Source organism: Entelurus aequoreus, linkage group LG19 (assembly GCF_033978785.1).
Source record: "Entelurus aequoreus isolate RoL-2023_Sb linkage group LG19, RoL_Eaeq_v1.1, whole genome shotgun sequence".
Lineage (NCBI taxonomy): Eukaryota > Metazoa > Chordata > Actinopteri > Syngnathiformes > Syngnathidae > Entelurus > Entelurus aequoreus.
The window spans coordinates 33,708,958-33,732,097 of NC_084749.1; the positions used below are offsets into that span (position 1 = coordinate 33,708,958).

General features: G+C 41.7%; 1 protein-coding gene across 1 annotated transcript in view; it reads right to left on the reverse strand.

Annotated features, from left to right (window-relative positions):
• adamts10 (ADAM metallopeptidase with thrombospondin type 1 motif, 10) overlaps positions 1-18,974 on the reverse strand; it is a 127,132-nt gene extending 108,158 nt beyond the window's left edge. The window contains exon 1 of the mRNA XM_062028363.1: positions 18,862-18,974. The gene's annotated coding sequence lies outside the window, so the exon portion shown is untranslated. The remainder of the gene's footprint in view (positions 1-18,861) is intronic.
• Positions 18,975-23,140: the final 4,166 nt, after the last annotated feature.

Sequence of the window (23,140 nt, forward strand, 5' to 3'; positions counted from 1 at the left end):
AAAAATGATATATGTTATCATTTGTGTAATTGTTATGTGTCACAGAATAGTTTTATGTTGTATTTTGTCTATTACTACAGTCGAAAATTAATTGTATTATTATATTAGTTATTCTCAAAACAAAATATTTTTTCTGGCACCCCATTGAGGCCGTGGGTCTTTTAAGACCTCTGTGTTGTGTTTGTATACTCTGTTTGTTTGTTTTTAAACTAAACTAAAATGATGCTAATCAACTTGTTTGCTATCCTTTTATCCAAATGAGAATCGATAAGCGAATCGATAAAGAACCAAACAGTTAAGCAGAATTGAAAGTGGAATGGAAATCGTAAAATTTTTATCAATTCCCATTCCTACTGTGTGCATTGGTTTTCTTCGTCTCTCACTTAAAAACAGGGTGCAATAGAGTTCACTCTGTGCAACACTCAGCGTGTTTATTCGATAGTAAAATAAATTAACAGAGCTCAGTTCAATTTATTTTATTACATTTGGGCATAGACTCATGTTAACAGTTATACACCTCATCATGTCCGAAAAGTAGTAGGAAAAATCAGAGCTTATTAAATCCCGCCCCTTCGCCACATCACAACAATCCCCAGAAAAATATGTATTTATACTTTTTTGTTCACTATACACGACTCACAAAGTTTTTAGACATTGGGTCACGGGGGAAACCCTTAGGACATCAACAAATGCACCCCCAATTCCACAAAAGTGAACCCTCTTGTCAGTCATTCACAATCTTTGTCTTGTTTAGCGGAGGCGGGACCCTAGTTTACACACACAGGATGCTGAGCCTCACTAGTCAATAGTGAAAAACATCGCAAAGTAATAAAAATTAAGAGGAAAAAAGATGATTTTAAAGTCAAATGCTTGGTGTGGGTATATTTCAGCTTCAAACTAAATGAGCAAGATGACCCCATAAACACAGACGAATAAGCCAGTAGGCCGAATTTGTTGGAAAGAAATGGCAACAAAAAACAACAGTAAAACAAACCACCCAACCCAGTTTTTACAACTAGGGAAAAATCTGCACTTCAAGATGTTTAATATTTATTGAGGAGCAATTTTTGCAAACAGAGACTTAGAGTCAATTTTATTTGTATCATTTGTTTACTTATTTAAGATAATTAAAATATATTAAGCTTCTAATTAAAACTGTAACAAATAGTAATGAGAAATAAAGGTTTATTGCCTTTGAAAGGGTTTAATTTTATTATGATGATCCATCCATCCATCCATCTTCAACCGCTTATCCGGAATCGGGTCGCGGGGACAGCAGCTCCAGCAAAGACCCCCAGACTTCCCTCTCCAGAGCAACATTTGCGACTTCCTCCTGGGGAATCCCGAAGCGTTCCCAGGCCAGAGAGGAGATGTAATCCCCCCATCTGGTCCTTGGCCTGCCGGGGGGCCTCCTCCCAGTGGGACGTGCAACCAGGACCTCCCTAGGGAGACGCTCGTGAGGCATCCGCACGAGATGCCCGAACCACCTAAGCTGGCTCCTTTCCAAGCGAAGGAGCAGCGGCTCTACTCCGAGTCTCTCTCGGGTGACTGCACTTCTCACCCTATCTCTAAGGGAGATGCCAGCCACCCTTCTGAGGAAACTCATTTCGGCCGCTTGTATCCGCGATCTTATTCTTTCGGTCATTACCCACACTTCATGACCATAGGTGAGAGTAGGAATGTAGATAGCTCGGTAGACCGAGAGCTTTGCCTTCTGGCTCAGCTCCCGTTTCGTCACAACAGTGCGGCAGAGAGACTGCAATACTGCCCCAGCTGCTCCGATTCTCCGGCTGATTTCTTTCTCCATCTTTCCCTCACTCGTGAACAAGACCCCGAGATACTTAAACTCCTCCACCTGGGACAGAGTCCTGTCCCCTACCCGGACTGTACAAACCATCGGTTTCCTGCTGAGAACCATGGCCTCAGATTTAGAGATGCTGATCCTCATTCCAGCCGCTGAACACTCGGCTGCGAACCGATCCAGTGAGAGCTGAAGGTCACGAACCGAAGGTGCCATCAGGACCACATCATCTGCAAACAGCAGTGACGCAACCTTTAGCCCCCCGAGACGTATACCCTCTCCGCCATGGCCACGACTCCGCCTATAAATCCTGTCCATGAAAATCACAAACAGGATAGGTGACAGAGCGCAGCCCTGGCGGAGACCAACCCCCACTGGAAACGGATCCGACTTACATCCAAGCACCCGGACACAACTCTCGCTTTGGTTGTACAGAGATTGGATGGCCCTCAGCAGGGTTCCCCTCACTCCGTACTCCCTCAGCACCTCCCACAAGATCTCCCGAGGGACGCGGTCATACGCCTTCTCCAAATCCACAAAACACATGTAGACTGGATAGGCATACTCCCAGGCCCTCTCCAGGATTCCCGCAAGCGTGAAGAGTTGGTCAGTTGTTCCACGACCAGGACGGAATCCACATTGCTCCTCTTGAATCTGAGGTTCGACTATCGGCCGGACCCTCCTTTCCAGTACCTTGGCGTAAACTTTCCCAAGGAGGCTGAGTAGTGTGATACCCCTGTAATTAGCACACACCCTCTGGTCCCCCTTTTTGAAAAGGGGAACCACCACCCCAGTCTGCCACTCCCTCGGCACTGTCCCAGACTTCCACGCAATGTTGAAAAGGCGTATCAACCAAGACAGCCCATCAACACCCAGAGCCTTCAGCATTTCTGGACGGATCTCGTCAACCCCCGGAGCTTTGCCACTGTGGAGTTGTCTAACTACCTCAGTGACTTCACCCCGAGAGATCGACGTCGATCCCCCATCATCCTCAGGCCCTGCTCCTATCAGGGAGGGTGTGTCTGATGTATTTGGGTTCAGGAGTTCCTCAAAGTGCTCTTTCCAACGCCCTACGACTTCCTCACTTGAAGTCAGCAAAGTCCCATCCTTGCCGTACACAGCTTGGATGGTTCCCTGCTTCCCCCTCCTGAGGTGCCGTATGGTCTTCCAGAACAGCTTTGGTGCCGCCCGATAGTCCTTCTCCATGGATTCCCCGAACTGCTCCCACACCCTCTGCTTAGCCTCGTCCACAGCCACGGCCGCTGCCCTTCGGGCCCGTCGGTACCTTGCAACTGCCTCCGGAGTCCCCCGGGATAACATACCCCGGTAGGACTCCTTCTTCAGTCGGACGGCTTCCCTGACCACCACTGTCCACCAGGGTGTTCGAGGGTTACCGCCCCTTGAGGCACCTAAGACCTTCTGGCCACAGCTCGCAGCTGCAGCTTTAGCAATAGAGGCTTTGAACATTGCCCATTCCTGTTCAATGTCCCCAACCTCCACAGGGATGGCAGAGAAGTCCCGCCGGAGGTGGGAGTTGAAGTCCTTCCGGACAGAGGACTCCTCCAAACGTTCCCAGTTCACCCGCACTACACGCTTGGGTTTGCCAGGTCTGTCCAGAGGTTTCCCCCGCCATCTAACCCAACTCACCACCAGATGGTGATCAGTTGACAGTTCAGCCCCTCTCTTCACCCGAGTGTCCAAAACATACGGCCTCAGATCAGCTGATACGATTACAAAATCGATCATTGATCTTTGGCCTAGGGTGCTCTGGTACCAGGTACACCTATGAGCATCCTTATGCTTGAACATGGTGTTTGTTATCGCAAGTCCGTTACTAGCACAGAAGTCCAATAACAATCCACCACTCAGGTTCAGATCAGGGAGACCGTTCCTCCCAATCACGCCAGTCCAAGTATCACTGTCATTGCCCACGTGCGCGTTGAAGTCCCCCAGCAAGACTATGGAATCCCCTGCCGGCGCCCCATACAGGACCCCATGCAAGGTATCCAAGAAGGCTGAATACTCTGAACTCCTGTTTGGTGCGTATGCACAAACAACAGTCAGAGTTTTCCCCCCTCCAACCCTAAGGCGAAGGGAGGCGACCCTCTTGTCCACTGGGGTGAACTCCAACGTACAGGCACTCAGCCGGGGACTCGTGAGTATCCCCACACCCGCCTGTGCCCTCACGCCCTGAGCAACTCCAGAAGTGAACAAGGTCCATCCCTTGTCCAGGAGTGTGGTTTCAGAGCCCTTGCTATGCGTAGAGGTAAGCCCCACCAGATCCAACCGGTAGCGCTCCACCTCTCGCACCAGCTCAGGCTCCTTCCCCACCAGCGTAGAGACGTTCCACGTCCCGAAAGTCAGCCTCTGCCGCCCCGAATTGGTCCGTCTGGAGCCTCCACTTTCACTGCCATCCACTTGGCAGCGCACCCGACCCCACTGGTTCCGACCGCGGGTGGTGGGCCCACGTGGCAGAGAAGATGGTGTGTCCACGTAGCTTCTTCGGGCTGTGCCCGGCCGGGCTCCGTGGCAAGCCCGGCCACCAGGCGCTCGCTGACGAGCCCTACCTCCGGGCCTAGCTCCGGAGGAGGGCCCCGGGCTTCCTCCGGGCCGGGTAACGCATCCTCTTATAGTGTAGTTCATGGGGGGTATCGTAACCCTGATGGGGGGGGCATTCGGGTACTACACCTTGCCCAAGGGTGACCCGGAACTATGTAAGGCAGGGGCGTTCAACTCCCTGAGGCTTAATACAAGCCCACATACCTACTATTATGATGATGTATTATGATTTCATTTGTGCTCAATTTGATCTCAAAATAATGCAGACTATAATAACATTTATTGCAATAATTTGTGGGATAATATATCATCCAGCAAAATGTGTTATTGGCCCAAGCTTGAAATCTATATCCCAAACAATTGTCCCAAAGAAATAATTTACATTCAAAGACACTTAGAGCAGTGGTCCCCAACCTTTTTGTAGCTGCGGACCGGTCAACGCTTGAAAATTTGTCCCACGGACCGGTGGGGGGTGGGGGGGTAGGGGGGTGGGGGGGGGGGGGGGGTGTATTTAAAAAAAAATATATATATATATATTTTTTATTTTTTTTTACATAAATAAATACAATCATGTGTGCTTACGGACTGTATCCCTGCAGACTGTATTGATATATATTGATATATAATGTATATATTGTGTTTTTTATGTTGATTTCATAAAAATAAAAATAAATAAAAAATATATATATATATATATTTTTTAAATTTCTTGTGCGGCCCGGTACCAATCGGTTAGAGTACATTGCGATAACCTACCCCATCATGGTTGTCACACACTACGTGGTTGGTTATCATCATGTTATGTGAATTTGAAACATCTTTTAAAGAAAACAGTAAATGTATGAACAGGAAACATCTAACATAATCACACCAGTATGATGATTCTATGTGTCTACATTAAAACATTCTTGTTCATACTGGATTAATATAGGCTAATTTTAAACTTTCATGCAAAGAGGGAAATAACAACTGAGTCAATTTACCAAAACTGTATTTATTTACCAGTTATTAAGCAGTGGCACAAACATTCATGTAATTTCCAAAACAGAAAGTGCAAGATTGTCAGAGACATTTTAAAACAAGCTATTAGTGCACTTTGGTGCATGATGTCACTAAGATGACATATCAAAACAACAATAAATTAAAGTGCACTTTTTGTACAGAACGCCACTACAATAGTTTAAAACAAATAAAGTGCACATTTGTGCATGATGTCACACAAGATATTTCAATAACTGAGCTGCATAATAGGAAATCAAATAGTGTATGTCCTTCGCTATGTGGTAGGTTACTTCGGATGTTATCTCCTTCTGTTGTTGACTATTTTTTTCATACGGTGTTGATGTGGAAATGGAAGACGCCAGGCTCAATTGGGTCAGTGCTGGTTGCTTCGGCATTTTGTGGGTATGGCACTGGCCGGAGATGTTAACATGCGTAGTTTCAAGCACTCTTCATTTTCTAGGGGGTGACTTTTCAAATGATGCTACAAATTAGTAGTGCTGCTACTTTTTGTAGCAACGCTTTTGCCGCATTATTTACATATTACAGTTGTCTGTTCAACATTTTCCCGCTTGAAGCCAGACGATGGACACTGTGCTGTTTTTCTTGGGAATTAATGATTCTTCCTTCATTTGTTACCAGATTCGCACCTTCTTTCTCTCGTATTACCATGCCCCTACCTCTCTACTCGGCGAGGACGTATGACGTTGCACGTGCGACAGTATGTGACGTATGTAAGAAGGTGCGCTTGTTTTATCTCTCTGTGAGAAGGAGAGACAAGAAAGAGTGAGAAACGCCTCTAGTGTAGGGCTGCAACAACTAATCGATTAAATCGATTAAAATCGATTACCAAAATAGTTGGCGATTAATTTAGTCATCGATTCGTTGGAACTATGCTATGCGCATGCGCGGAGGCTTTTTTTTTTTTTTTTGGTTATTTTTTTGTTGTTGTTTTTTTTGTTTTATAAACCTTTATTTATAAACTGCAACATTTACAAACATCTGAGAAACAATAATCAAAATAAGTACAAAAACAGTACAAAACAGCGCCAGGGCGGCGGTGAGGCTACGTCTCATGAGGTGGCGTAAGCTAGCCAATGATGTGGTCATGTGCAGCTCACGTGACGACGGCGTCTCCTTTGCTGGAAAATTTTGAAAAATGGCGCAGGAAAACACTACCGATAGTTTAGCGGAGAAACATCTTGAGGTTATTGCTTCAATGGAGAAAAGTGTACGACCTAAGTCGTCAAAAGTGTGGGAACACTTCACTTTAAAGACTTCAAAGAAGACCGTTTCCTGCAAAATGGCACGGAAGTACAACATTGCTTCTGGAGCACCTGAAGAAGAAAAATGTTGGAGCCATGGATGAAGGGAGGAACTCACAGTACGTAACTTTTTAAGTCCATAGTGGCAACAAGCATTCATGAGTTCAGCTTTTTTGTGAGTAACTTTAAAGTTATGCATTTGTTGCAACGCGGGGCTGATAATGTGTCTCCGGCACATTTGACTCCGTTTTGAGAGAGAAAACGCACGGTTACCAATTTCGAAATAAACGTAACGGACAGAAATATCTCAGGTTGGTTTCATAATGGATCAATGTAGCCGGGCCGATAAAGCTATATAAATATATTTAGATTTGAGTGACGCTTTAGTATAACTAAACATTATGAAGGTGCTGGAATATTTCATGCTATTATTCAGAGGCAGCCTAAAATGAATCCTTTATTATTCACAACAGAAACGTGTACAATATCTGATTCAGTTCTGATGAGTTACATATCTGTGTTATTGTTGGTGTATGCTGCACCCCCAATGTCCACAACATGGTGCCAGTATGCTGGTTTTTTTCAATAAAATACCGGAAAGGATAGACATGTAGTTTGTCTCCTTTATCCGATTATTAATCGATTAATCAAAGTAATAATCAACAGATTAATCGATCATCAAATTAATCGTTAGTTGCAGCCCTACTCTAGTGTAATGCCTGCAGCTAAAAGCAACTGCGTGAGAAAATATACTCGAAAACCAAAGATATAGTCATTTTCTGCATCGATATATCAAGTATATTCGATATATCGCCCAGCCCTAGTTGCACACAGATCACCGCTCTCATGTGCGCTGTATTGCAGCGGTCGTGCGGAAACTAAGTCTGCGTATTTAAAGTTCCAAATAATCCATACGGTCTGGACTTCATTCATTTGCATTAGTAACACTCATTAAACGATTAATCGAAGCAACAGAATATAAATCTAAGCTTTTATCTAATTTATTACTCAATTGTATGTTATAAACCCGTTGTGTAAAATCCTAGAAGGCAAATACTAGCTTAATATTTTGAATTTGACACGAAAAACACAAAACCTCAGCTGTCTTACTCCAGAGGAGACTATGTAGGTGAGCTCTAATGCCAATTCTTTAAATTGCCATTCCCCAATTTGAGAGACAGCGCCCTCTGATGGCGAGCAATAAGGAGTGTAACGACCAAGCTTACATTTTGCATTGCACAGCAGAAATAAAAAACAAATTAAAGCTGCAAGCAGCGTTGAGAGGGCCCTTGCCGATCCAGTACTTCAGGGTGTCATGTGTCATCTTCATCATTTGTAACAATTCTGATCAAGATCTGAGTTTATGGAGCAGAGTTATGAGTGTTGAAAGTTTTGTGGCGAGCCATCAAATCAAAATTTGGGCGCAATGTTACGCCCACTAGATAAGGCGTAGGCAAAATGTATTTGTAATTTACCACCACCCATCAGTTTAGTATCTGTCTCTGATCATCTAAATTGAAGTAATGACAGCTTGATAAGTGATGGCAAAGAGCAGTTGGTGCCGCCAGGCTCCACCCACTATATTTGGGTATGAACAACCACTGATCAATCCAGCACTTCAGGGCGTCATCATCATCATTCATACCAGTTGTGATAAAGATTTGAATGTTTGGAGCCGAGTTCTAAATGTTAAAAGTCTTGTGGCGAACCATCAGGTCAAAGTTTTGCACCTGGCCACACTCACATCTTATGGAGTAGGCAAAATTCCTTCGTACTTTATCATCCCTTATTTGTATAGTAGCTGACATTTTAACTGCAACTCATTTGGTCAAAGTCCCTAAGAGGAGTCCGTGAAAGTACAACCTCTGTTTTTGGTCGAAAAATGGCCAATGGAAACCAAGATGGCCAACTTCCTCTTTTCTTTCCCAATATGGGTTTTTGAGACTTTAATGTGCGTCCTGTCAGGATGGATGTCTCGAGTGAGTTACATGACAATACGTGAAATTGGTGGGAGGGTTTTTTTTTATTTTTCAAGGAGGTGCAAGAGAGTCAATTTTGAATTTAGTACCCCCAAATATCATTTTTTTCACCAGACTGAACAAGCTTACAAAAACTGGTGAGTTTTCATACATGAAAAAAAAAAATAGGGCTCTCTCTTTGCTGCTTGGGCCCTAAAAACTATGTTCGTTTCAAAGCCAAGATAACACATACGGTAGGTTGTGAGTTCAAAACCCGGCCGAGTCATACCAAAGACTATAAAAATGAGACCCATTACCTCCCTGCTTGGCACTCAGCATCAAGGGTTGGAATTGGGGGTTAAATCACCAAAATGATTCCCGAGCGCGGCCACCGCTGCTGCTCACTGCTCACCTCACCTCCCAGGGGGTGGAACAAGGGGATGGGTCAAATGTAGAGGGTAATTTCACCACACCTAGTGTGTGTGTGTGAGTATCATCCATCCATCCATCCATTTTCTACCGCTTGTCCCTTTTGGGGTCGCCGGGGGTGCTGGAGCCTATCTCAGCTGCATTCGGGCGGAAGACGGGGTACACCCTGGACAAGTCGCCACCTCATCGCAGGGCCAACACAGATAGACAGACAACATTCACACTCACATTCACACACCAGGGCCAATTTAGTGTTGCCAATCAACCTATCCCCAGGTGCATGTCTTTGGAGGTGGGAGGAAGCCGGAGTACACGGAGGGAACCCACGCAGTCACGGGGAGAACATGCAAACTCCACACAGAAAGATCCCGAGCCTGGGATTGAATTCAGGACTACTCGGGACCTTCGTATTGTGAGGCACATGCACTAACCCCTGTGACACCGTGCTGCCTTTGTGTAAGTATCAGTGGTACTTTAACTTTTACTTTACTCCATGAAGACAGCGGACAAAGAGCTTGTAGTAGCGACCACAGGGAGCTGAAGACAGGGCACACTTTTCACACCAATCCTTTTTTTTTTTAGGAAATCAGTGCCGCACCATAATAAACAAATGTGCCTTACTGTAAGTTTAGACTTTATTTAAAAAAAATTGAAGCTAACTATGCTATCCTTGTCTTTAACTGCTGCTCACTAATCAAAACCATATGACTGCATCCCAGTCTGTGTGGAGCAGACAGATGCTAAGTGTCTCTTATCTCACGCACACACACACACACACATGCACGCACACACTGACCAGACTTGCCCACGAATGTGCTTTAGGTTCAGTTTATTATTGCATTAAAGTGGCGGCGCGGCTTTCCTTCTTCCTTCTAATGAGACCTTGAGGCTGCAGGATCAGATGCCGCTTAAGAATGTCACAAGTCAGATGTGGCGTTTTAGATGGCATCAGCCGCAATTATTCCCTTGTAACGGTCCTGAGAAAACAGATTCTAAGAGCTATCTGCATGAAAACGCCTGCGCAGGTGATGGGGAATAATGCAAAGCAGAGGGAGATCTATCTCAGACTAAACTCTGTCTGGTATAGAGACGCAGGAAAACGAGGGGCAGGCATTCCACTCTCCGTTTCCCCAAATAAACAGAGTGCAGATGAAAAGTGGGAACATAAACAGGCCCAAGAACCTTCGACATGAACCCCTCACTCCCTTGAAAATGCGCCTCTTAAATCTGAAACAATATTTGGGGGAGAGAGAGTGCTGACAGGACATGGGACAGAGTTAGTTAGCAGCTTTGCACACAAAGTTCATTCACTTACGTACAATGTTTTTCTAATTTTACGCAATTCGTTCAGTATAAATCTTCTGTAAGGTTGCCACAAAATGACTGTAGTTGCAAATCGCTCACTTGAGCTTTTTCTGCAGTGTCCTCTAGTGGAGGGCACTGGCATCTCTATGCAATTGTGTTATTTAACAGCCATACAATAGTGTGTTGATTGAATTAAAGCAGTAGTATCCAAAGTGCGGCCCTGTGGGCAACTGTGGCCCATGGCTTGTTTTATACTGTTTTGTGGAAATAACATTAAAGGGGCCCTCTATATCTGGCAACACTTATTTCATACACTATTAATCCAATCAATTAACACAGGGGTGCCCAAACTTTTTCCACTGAGGGCCACAGATTGACAAATCAAAGGATGCAGGGGCCATTTTGGAGGTTTCGCCTTCAAAACCAATGTAATATATAGACTTTATTCAAAGAAGTAGAAAATGCAATTTCGCTAAAAATGCTGTGTGAATGCTAAAGAGCCAAAGCCGAACTGATATGTTAACAGTTAGCACGCTGGCCAGATAGAGTCATGAAACAAAAAATATGAGCTAAAAAAGCTAACAGTACTATGTTAACATGCTAACAATAGCATGCTTACAGTTAACATTAGTGAAATACCAAAATATATGACACTAAGGAAACCTGTTATATTAGCTATAGAAAGCTAGCATGCTACTGTCAGCATTCTAATAAGTTAACTGTAACATGTGTCAAGTACCAAAATATGACAGATGTATACCTACACAATTAGTTAAAAAAAAAAAATAGCATACTAAAGTTAGCAAACTAACAGGTGTCAATTGTCAAGTGACAACCACAAATTCCAGACTATAAACCGTTACTTTTTCCTACACTTATGAAGTTTTCTTTGCTGATGGCCATAAAAATAATAATTTTATTTAAAATTTAAATAAAGCAAAAAGACAGAGTGTGTTTTATTGTTTGTGCTATCGCGCCATCTTGTGGATGAATTCACTCACTGCAGCAGCTGCAGCGTCCTTCCATTTAGTGCTTTCAAAAACCGGAAGTAGAAGTGGCATTTAGTCTTATAGCTGTCCATAGCATTTCTACTCCTATGGGTCTTCATTCATCACTCCAAGCAGCGTTTGCAAGTTTTACAATGTAACTAAAACAAAACCCATGTGTAATGTCTGTAGGAGTGTTTTCATGCATATTTGTATGTGCTATCGTAATATAATGACATTAGTGTCGTTAGCATTAACTAATATGCTAACACGGTCTGTGTTAGTATTATTAACTTACGACATTCTTTTTGTATAGTTTTAGTTTCACAAATTCCTTAATAAACTAACCAAGACGTCACCATGGAGTTATTGAGTCTGTTTAGCCGATTGGAGAACTTGCTTCTGCATGACAATGACTTTTGTTTTGTTTGATTATCCCATTTTACTGCCGTGTTACATGCACTGTTTGGAAACAATTAAGGTATGTGAATAAACATTTACAGAATCTTCCTGTGTGCATAACTCATGTCGCAATGTATATATCTGCGGGTTATAGTCTGGTACAGCTAATACATGGACAAATATTTTTTTATTTTCAAATCTAGTGGGTGCGGCTTATATCCTGATGCGCTTTATAGATGGGAAATATTTTATGCTGAGTTGTATACCTGTAAAATTATCAAAAAAGCCAGCATGCTATTGTTAGGACGTTAAAAATTAGCTACGGGCTGCAAATAGCTTCCGGGGCGCACTTTGGACACCACAGAGTTAACATTACTTTAAAAAAAAAAAACACACAAACAGATTACCTTGTGAGTAAATGTAACTTTATGACATAGTTAACCAAGATAGATGTTTTTCGTTTGTATGTACAAATTATTTCTCAGAAAAGTACTATGAGGCTGGAATACTTAAAACATTAAGTGAAAAGTACTCAAAATTACAGGCTACAAAGAATTGTAAATTCTGTACTTAAAATTATGTCTGCAGGAAAATGTCTCCTAAAATAGACATGCACAGTAAAGCTTTTGGACTTGAATTCTAACACATTTTAGCCCATTTTAAAACGCCCCACTTTCGGCTCCAAAACGTGGGCGGGCCTGCATCAGCCTGCTGACGTCACATACAGAAAACTGGAGGCTATTTCATATTGTGTAGTTTTGGTAGCATCTTCATTCCGAGTCACAATATTTTCAAAGGAATTATCAAATATGTTTGCCTGATGCATTCTTGCAGGTTGTAGCAATACAACTAAAGAAGGGGCAGCCTGTATACATTTCCAAATGATGGGAATATGAGGAAAGTATGGACCTCTCCAGTCAATATGACTTGTGTAAAATGGGATGGATGTAACTTGCAGCGATCATTTTTATAATCTGACTACGAAGGGTTTTGGTTGCTGTTTGGATGTGAAAAAATTCAAAAGACTCAAGCAAAATGTGATCCCGAAAATCAGGAGCACCCATGAGGAGAAAGACTGAGTCAGAATCTGCAGAAAAACGGAGAAAGAAAAGCAGACCCAGTGCTCAAAAACAAGAGAAAGCAAAGGTAAGTCGCTAGTACTCTATTTTGCGTCCTCTTGTACTGATGTTTTCTTCAACATGCTTGAGAAAATGCTAAAAGAGCATGAGAAAATAGGATGTCTATGGAAGATAATGGCAATATTTTTTGCTCATGATGTTAGTTTTGAAATAATCATGGACCAGGCCGACAAAAACATGCAACTAAGTGATCCATATAATAGTTTTAGAGTGGAACCTCAATTTACCATCGCCTTATTTGCGACCTTTTCGATTTACAAATGTTTACATGATGTAAAATATGCCTCTGTAAGCGAACCATGTCTCGGCAGACGAACGCTTAATTCATTCATTTTGCATGCCGCTTGAACCCATCAGGGGCTGCCATTTTGATTACATCAATTTCTGCACACGCGGGCACAGTCATTTTGAAGAGGCGGGACCCCTTATGTCACATCCTGTTTACATTCGACAGTGAGCGGCGATTCTGACTTGTTTATTTCCACAATTGTCGTACCTTGTGCCGCTCAAAGCTTTGTCAGCCTGTCTTGGAGATCACTTTGTGAGATTAGAAACAACTTAAGTGAGCCCAAACTCTCACAGTCTCGCTGTATAGCTTCGGGTTGCTAGAAAACCACTTTGAGCTAGCGCTTTAGCTCGTTAGCCTCCAGCTTAAGACACCCTCAGTTAGAAGATTTTATCAGCGAAGGAGGATTTGTTCCGCAGCAAGTCTTTATTTGGGATGAGACCAATAAAATATGACAGAGCGGATCGGAGAGGGCACTACTGGGACACAAGCAGGAGAAGGATCGTCTCACACTGCTAGTTTGTGCTAACGCTAGCGGTGATTACATCAAATCAAATCAACTTTATTTATAAAGCACATTTAAAACTTACCACAGGGGTAGCCAAAGTGCTGTACATCGGGCAGGTTAAAAGATAATACGAGAACCGAGCAAACACAACACAACACAAACAGAACACGATAATAAATAAATAAATAGAATAAATAAAACATAAAAACATAAAAACAGGTTCACAGCAGGTGTATTATGGGGCGCCATTGCAGGATGGATATCACTCAGTGTTGAAAGCCATGGAATAAAAGTATGTTTTTAAGAGAGATTTAAAAACAGGAAGAGAGGAGGCTTGTCTAACACTAAGAGGTAGGTCGTTCCAGAGCTTGGGAGCAGCAGCGGCGAAAGCTCTGTCACCTCTAAGCTTCAGCCTTGTGTCAGGGACCGTCAGTAGCAGCTGATCGGCTGATCTTAAGGATCGGGTGGGGCAGTAAGGCTGAAGGAGGTCGGAGAGATATGTTGGCGCGAGATTGTTTAGACATTTAAAAACAAATAAAAGGAGTTTAAAATTGATTCGGTAACGCACAGGGAGCCAGTGAAGGGACGCTAATATAGGGGTGATGTGCTCACGTCTGCGGGTCTGTGTTAGCAGACGAGCAGCAGAGTTCTGCACGAGCTGCAGGCGGGCGAGGGAGGCCTGGCTAATGCCTACATACAGGGCATTGCAGTAGTCAAGACGAGTCGAGATAAAGGCGTGGATTAATTTCTCGAGATCATGTCCTGATAGAAGCGGTTTCACTTTCGCTATTTGGCGTAATTGATAAAAGCTTTTTTAAACGACGCTGCTGATTTGGTTTTCGAATTTAAAATCTGAGTCGAACTTTACCCCCAGGTTTGTGACACAGTCGCTGAGATACGGGGTCAGAGTGCCGAGGTCAACGTTGGGGGAGGGAGAGCGACTTGGACCGAACAACATAACTTCTGTTTTGTCTTCATTTAGGCTCAGGAAGTTAGCTGAAAACCAGGCTTTGATGTCGTGCAGGCAGTCAATAAGTTAAGTTAAGGTACCAATGATTGTCACACACACACTAGGTGTGGTGAAATTTGTCCTCTGCATTTGAACCATCCCCTTGTTCACCCCCTGGGAGGTGAGGGGAGCAGTGGGCAGCAGCGGTGCCGCACCCGGGAATCATTTTTGGTGATTTAACCCCCAATTCCAACCCTTGATGCTGAGTGCCAAGCAGGGAGGTAATGGGTCCCATTTTTTTATAGTCTTTGGTATGACTCGGCCGGGGTTTGAACTCACAACCTACCGATCTCAGGGCGGACACTCTAACCACTAGGCCAATAAGACGTTGAACCGTGTTATTTTGTGCCATGGGAAAATAAATCTGGCAATCATCGGCATAAAAATGAAATGCAATATCGTACTTCCTAAAAATAGAACCAGGGGGGAGAAGGTAAAGCGCAAATAAGATTGGGGCAAGGATTGAGCCCTGGGGAACACCATGTGGTAAAGGAGCTGTGGAAGACATAAAACTGTCTATTTTTACACAAAAACTCCTGTCGGTTAGGTACGACCGGAACCAGTTGAGGGCGGCGCCCTTAATGCCCACACAGTTCTCAAGACGAGTGATTAAGGTGGCGTGGTCGACGGTGTCGAACGCAGCAGACAGATCTAAAAGCACCAGGACAACATATTTATCAGAATCAGTTGACAGGAGGATATCGTTAAAAACTTTTAGAAGCATTACATGAAGCCACTGACCGTTTATCAGGCCGAAACTCTCAGTGTTCAACAATGCGACACATATTAGTCAATCCAGGTTAAAATTATTTAACTTTTTTTGTTTTTTATTGTAGCAACATGGTGGTTAAGGTTTTTGAGTGCACCAACGAGACTTTTGTGGGAATGTGTGTGTGCGTGTTGACAATTAAGCTTGCTGGGATGTTTTTTGGATAAAAAGGGGATTGTTGAACATTAGCCCCTTGTTATATTGGTTTGATATATGCAGTATATACATATATTACACACACACATTATAGTGTTTTCAAAGTTTGCAATTGTTTACTTAAACAGGTACTTTTGTCAAGGCTAGAACCAATTATTCGTGTGTTCATTGATTTTTATGGGGAACTCTGCTTCACTCTACAAACTTATCGATTTACGAACCATGTTCAAGAACCAATTAAGTTTGTGAATCAAGGTTCAACTGTATATGCCTTTATCCACACTATCTATGCTGGAAAATGCGCTCCAGTTTTGTAGATGACATCACACCAAGAGGGGGCGGCATATAAAATCTGGCGACGGAAAGGGGGCGTTACAAGTACAGTTATTTATCTACCAGGTACTCAAAAATGAATTGACATTATGGGAAATTAATGACAGATAGTATAACTTGCTGGTGAAATTACAGTCACCTGGATGCTATGGGTCCACCGTCTTATATGAAATTTTGAGGGGGAAAAAAGCAGAAGCTGATATAATAATACTAGTAACTAGAGTTGTCCAATTATATCGGACTGCCGATATCATCGGCCGATAAATGCTTTAAAATGTAATATCAGAAATTATCTGTATCGGTTTCAAAAAGTAAAATGTATAACTTTTTAAAACGCCGCTGTACGGAGTGGTACACGGACGTAGGGAGAAGTACAGAGCAGTTGCGTCTCCCAGTCATACTTGCCAACCCTCCCGATTTTCTCGAGAGACTCCCGAATTTCAGTGCCCCTCCCGAAAATCACCCGGGGCACTCATTCTCCCGAATTTCTCCCGATTTCCACCCAGACAACAATATTGGGGGCGTGCCTTAAAGGCACTGCCTTTGCGTGCCGGCCCAATCACATAATATATCTACGGCTTGTCACACACACAAGTGAATGCAATCCATACTTGGTCAACAGCCATACAGGTCACACTGAGGTAGGGCTGGGCGATATGGTCTTTTTTTAATATCTCAATATTTTTAGGCCATATCGCGATATACGATATATATCTCGATATTTTGCCTTAGCCTTGAATGAACACTTGATACATATAATCACAGCAGTATGATGATTCTATGTGTCTACATTAAAACATTCTTGTTTATACTGCATTAATATATGCTCATTTTAAACTTTCATGCAGAGAGGGAAATCACAACTAAGTCAATTGAGCAAAACTGTATTTATTAAACAGTTATTAAGCAGTGGCACAAACATTCATGTCATTTCCAAAACAGAAAGTGCAAGATTGTCAGAGACATTTTAAAACAAACTATAAGTGCACTTTTGTGCATGATGACACACACGATATTTCAATAAGTGTCACATAAAAATGAGCTGCATATCAAATAGTATATGTCCTACGGTGTTGATGTAGAAATAGTTGCTTCGGCATTTAGCTGGTGTGGCACCGAACGGACATGTTGACATGTACAGCCCTTTGAGACACTTGTGATTTAGGGCTATATAAATAAACATTGATTGATTGATTGATAAAGACATATTCCCGCTTGAAGCCAAACCACCGCCAGACGATGGACCCTGTGATGTTTTTCTTGGGAATTCATTATTCCTCCATTTGTTACCAGAGTCGCACGTTCTTTCTCTCGTATGACCACTCAAACCACACTGTTAGCTGTTAGCATCACAGCTAACGTTACCATGTTGCTCCGCGGGAGCGTATGACGTTGCTCACGTGACAGTATGTGACAGTATGTAAGAAGGTGCGCTTGGTTTAAGTCTCTGTGAGAAGGAGAGACAGGAAAGAGTGAAAAACGCATGCAGTTTAATGCCCCGTAGCTAAAAGCAACTGCGTGAGAACGTATACTCGAATATCACGATATAGTCATTTTCTATATCGCAGAGACAAACCCGCGATATATTGAGTATATCGACATATCGCCCAGCCCTACATTGAGGGTGACCGTATAAACAACTTTAACACTGTTACAAATATGCGCCACACTGTGAACCCACACCAAACAAGAATGACAAACACATTTCGGGAGAACATCCGCACCGTAGCACAACATAAACACAACAGAAGAAATACCCAGAACCCCTTGCAGCACTAACTCTTCCGGGACGCTACAATGTACACCCCCCGGTACCCCCTAACCCCCCCCCCCCCCTCAACCCCGCCCACCTCCACCTCCTCATGCTTTCTCAGGGAGAGCATGTCCCACATTTCAAGCTGCTGTTTTGAGGCATGTTAACAAAAATAATGCACTTTGTGACTTCAATAATAAATATGGCAGTGCCATGTTGGCATTTTTTTCCATAATTTGAGTTGATTTATTTTGGAAAACCTTGTTACATTGTTTTAATGCATCCAGCTGGGCAACACAACAAAATTAGGCATAATAATGTATTAATTCCACGACTGTATATATCGGTATCGTTTGATATCGAAATCAGTAATTAAGAGTTGGACAATATCGGAATATCGGCAAAAAAGCCATTATCGGACATCTCTAAACAAAATTTAAAAAATGATTAAAAACAAATATCAAAGAGGTCTCCTGCAGTTGATTTTTTTTCAAATGTATGCGACCCTTGATGGAAAAAGTCTGGAACACCCGATTTAAACTCAAGCATCTCATTCACCCGGAGGAAAAAAAAACTCAATGATTTGATTAGCAGACCAAAAACCTGCTCATCTGACATTGTTGTGTACACAAGTAAATATAACAAATTCTTATTCAACTAAAAAAAAAAAAAAAAAATACACATTAGGCCTACATCATTTCATGGCATGTGCTGGCTGCACAAGTTTAGGTTAATAAAATAGGAATTATTATAATCAACTCTGCTTTTGGGAGAAGTTACTCCCAAAGCGTCACATGTGTACCAAATGTCAGCTGTTGGCCACATCACTGGTCTTTTAAACACACGCACGCGCGCGCACACACACACACACACACACACACACACACACACACACACACACACACACACACACACACACACGCACACACACGCACCCACACAAACACACACGCACCCACACACACACACACACACACACTTACACACACACAGAAGTGATTCCAATTCCCTACTATGATTTGCTTAAAAGTGCAAGCTAGCTTATTTCACGCTAATGCATCATAGCAAAATAAACGACAGCAATGTACTGTAGGCAGAAATAAATACTGCGAAATTAGCCTCTAAAGTCGTACCTTAGTCATATATGAGCAGATTTAGTGTCCATTAGAGAGTGGGGGAGAGTACTCAAACTCGCTGACCTTACCTCCCGGTGTGTAAGGCACAAGTTCCCGCGGTGTCTGCTGTCTAAACTCGGTACCCGAGCGGAGGAGTCACCGGCGTCTGACTGAGGAGATTTGACTCCTTCCCTGTCAGAACAGCACCACTTAGTGAGCCATAAAGTCAGCCATAATGATACCCCACAACTTCCGGGGAAGGGTTACAAAATAAAAAGACAAATATAATATAAGACACAAAAAAGTTATGAAATTCAAGAGAAAATACACTGTCTCTGCTTTTTGTGTGGCAGAGTGCATATTAGTAATGTGCTCTGTAAAAGTAATGACAAGAAGTTGTGAAATCTGAGCAGGTAAATATGGTCACATATAAAAATAACCAATGTCACGTTGTTGTAATTCACATAAGCAGTCCATTTGTGTTGTTCAGTTTATAAAAATAAGAGTGTGAATGTTACGATAATTGATAGGCTTGTCTTTTGGTCAAGTTAGCAAACAACATAAAACAGTATCACAATTTTAAGATGATGGTAATTAATGAAGCATCAAAATGCTTATTAATTTAATTTTTTTTGCTCATTTTCATTCATTCATTTATTTATTTTGAAAAATATGGATCGTTTTGCCTTATATTCAGGTCAGTATCCGTAATATGGGTGTATGTCGGTTGATTTCTCAACATTTTTAAATACAAATTTAATTTTTTTTTTACAATTGTCAAATATTTGTATGTGTGTTTTTGTTGGCAAATCTTTTAAATATAATATTTATGGTATAATATTGTATAAAATTGTTTTTAAAACGTATAAAATTGATGTACGTGCCATACTATAGTATATATTGTTCTACATACAGTAGTGTACAGGTGCATCGCAATAAATTAAAATGTCTTAGTTAATGTATTTTTTAAATGTTTTTTAACTTTTGTATTATTTATTTTAATAATAAATACATATAAATAAATAAATGATAAATAAAATAAAAATAAATAAGTAAGTTAATATATTTCAGTACTGTAGTGCAATTTAAAAATGTTTTATTAAATATGTATTGATGATTATAGTTTACAGCTAATAAAAACTAATTCAGTGTGTCATGAAATTTAATTTTTACTCAAATCGTCAAAAAGTTATATGTTGAAAATAATAGATTATATTTATATTTTTACATTAAATACAGGCAAATGACTGTCCTGTGTTGTAATGAACATTTATCATTAAAAACACTGCAAAATATTAACAAAATCTTCTGGTGCTCTGATGTGAAATGCTTCTAAAAGAAAAATGGTCAAATATCGCCACATACGTATTGTCATTTTTCTACACACAATGCACATTTGCATTGTAAACGTTCACCCTCAATCAGACAATAAAGATTCAACACGCATGTGCGGTAATGCTTTTATTTTGAAAAATAAAATGTTCTGTTTTGCTATAGAGTTGATGCAACTTGAAGAACATAGACTGATTGCTAGTGAATGACATAATGCTTATTCTGTAACTAAACAAGTTAAGGACTAGTAAGGTTGACTCTATTTAATGCCCTCAAAAAACAATTGCATGACAACTGTGTGGTCTATAAATAAGTGCAGTAGTATTTGTCCCAAATTACTCCCAACGCTCTTGCTAAAGCTGAATTCAGAATATGTGCTTGTCATTTTAAGCGTTTGAGCAGTAAATGTTATGTTCATACAATAAAGTTGACATAGTATTTTTATAATGTCATGGTCTATTCCGTTGGACACCAGATTTGTTGAGGGTTTGGCCACGACGTCATCCAAGGGTCCTTGCAGTCAAAACAAGACATGTAGTCTTTTGACAACATTTATGGGCATGGGATTAAGGGAGTCTAACTAATATTGCAAATGATGCATCAATATGATAGACTTTAACATCATTCCTAAGGTTTCCTCACCCTAACACACCCAGCAACATATTGAAGTGTTTATAGGCTTTTAACTAAGACAGTGACCATATCCAAAAAAGTCAGACATGAAGAGTCCAACTCGAATAGGCTCTAGCCTTAGCTCCCCCAAGACGGAATAGAAAATGAGTCAATGAATGAAGGTACCTCAAGTTATACAAAGAGTGTCGAATCCTTTTCCCACTCGCCCACCCCTTCATCACATTGACTTGTTGAATGCAGCGAGTTCAAATGCAACAGCTCTACCATAAATTCTTCCTTTACAAAGACAACTAAAAAGCAGTCAAAGATTACACAGTCGTGGGAAGCCATGCGAGGAAAGTCTGGTTAAAAATTTAGAGTTTGAGATCAGGCCATGGCGGTTCTCGCAATGGGCCACAAGGTCAACACTCTCTAGGGGCGCCTCAAGAATGAGGGGGGGAATAAATTCATATTTATTCATACATTTTGTGCACAAATAAAGATGATAAAGCTAATCTTGTTTATGTTAACATATGCTAATTGATCTGAACAAAACATCCACATCAAAGCTCTGTGTGTTATAGACAGTGGCGGTTCTAGCAATGGGTCGTATGGACAATTGCCCAGGGCAGCATTCTCTAGGGGAGGGAGAGCTTATCTATTTTTGCTCCGCGCCTAGGGTGTTTGCTCATCAGGTCAGGAAATGTCTACAGGCGGGAGGGATATTTACATGGAGTGGATTAAACCAAACCCCCAAATGGCAGAATTTCCCACGCATAAAATAAAATATCTCATTATATATTTGTGATTATTTGCAATTTATAGATCACAATCAACTGTTGAAAGTGTACCTGCTGCCAGTGACACGCAGATCTGAGTGTCATAGCTGGCCTAGCTTCAGTATGTACACATTGATCAGTAAGGGTCCCACAATTGACCCCCGGGTAACTCCCGAGGTAATTTGGTCTGAGACCTTACCAATTCCAATGAAGTACATCTTGTGATCAAGACAGGACTTAAGCAAAACCAGATATCCCCACCCACTTTTTTTAAAAGGATTGCGGGATCACGAATAAGCATTTTCCATCTTATTACGCAAGGTAAGGCAAGGAAATTTTATTTATAGAGCACAATTCGTACACAAGGTAATTCAAAGTGCTTTACAGAAAATTTAAAGAATATTTCAAATTAAAAATCAGAAAACACAATAATCACGAAAACAATCATAAATAATTCAAATCAATCAAATGTTGTAGATAAAATACTCTCAGTTGTCATCATCAATCAATCAATCAAAGTTTATTTATATAGCCCTAAATCACGAGTGTCTCAAAGGGATGCACAAACCACATTGACATCCTCGGCTCAGATTCCACATCAGGGCAAGAAAAAACTCAATCCAATGGGATTACAATGAGAAACCTCGTCATATGCACAATTAAATCAAAGTGTTTATGATTTTAACATTGCCAACGTTGAGGCCTGTCTCACAACTTCAGGAAGCTTATTGCAGATTTTAGGAGCATAAAACTGTAACTCAGTTACATCATGTTTGGTCCTGACTCTATGCACCAACAGGAGACCACTCCCTGAGGCTCCTGGACCTTGAGATGGTTGACATGGTTCTAACATGTCAGAGCAACAGAAAGCCAGCGCACTGACCTAAGTACTCGACTAATACGGTCATATTTCCTGGTTCTAGTCAGGACTCGAGCAGTAGCATTTTGGATGTACTGTAGCTGCTTAACAGCTCGTTCAAAGAGCCAAGTAAGAAGGTCATTACAGTAGTCTAACTTGCTGGAGACAAAGCCATGGACTAGTCTTTCTAAGTCTGATTTAGACATTATTCCTCTGATTTTGGCAATGTTTTTTAGGTGGTAAAAAGCTGTTGTTATTGACTTAATGTGCTTGTTAAAAGTTCAAGTCTGAGTCCATTATTACCCCTAGATTTCTAACCTGATTATAAGGTTTCAGTGAGAGAGTCTCAAGGTGACTAACTATCTTTGCTTCTGTGGGCCAAAGATGATTTCAGTTTTGTCTGAGTGTCATTTGCAAAGTTGTGATTGGACACATTGAAGCTGCGTATTAGTTGACCTAATGACAACATCTACAAGTTGAACAATAGGGGTCCCAAAATGCAGCCCTGGGGAACTCCACAGTCACAGCCATTTGGTCAGAGACACTGTTACCAATTTCAACAAAATATGTCCTGTGATAGAGATAGGACTTGAACCAAGTCAGAGCAGAACCGGAAATTCCCACCCAGTTTTCTACCCTTTGTATTAAGTTAGTATGGTCAACTGTGTCAAAGGCAGCGCTCAGGTCCATCAGAACATAGACTGAGACTTATCCTGCGTCTGTGTTCAGGCGGATAAAATTTGTCACCTTGATCAGTTCAGTGCTGTGGTGGGGCCTAAAGCCGGA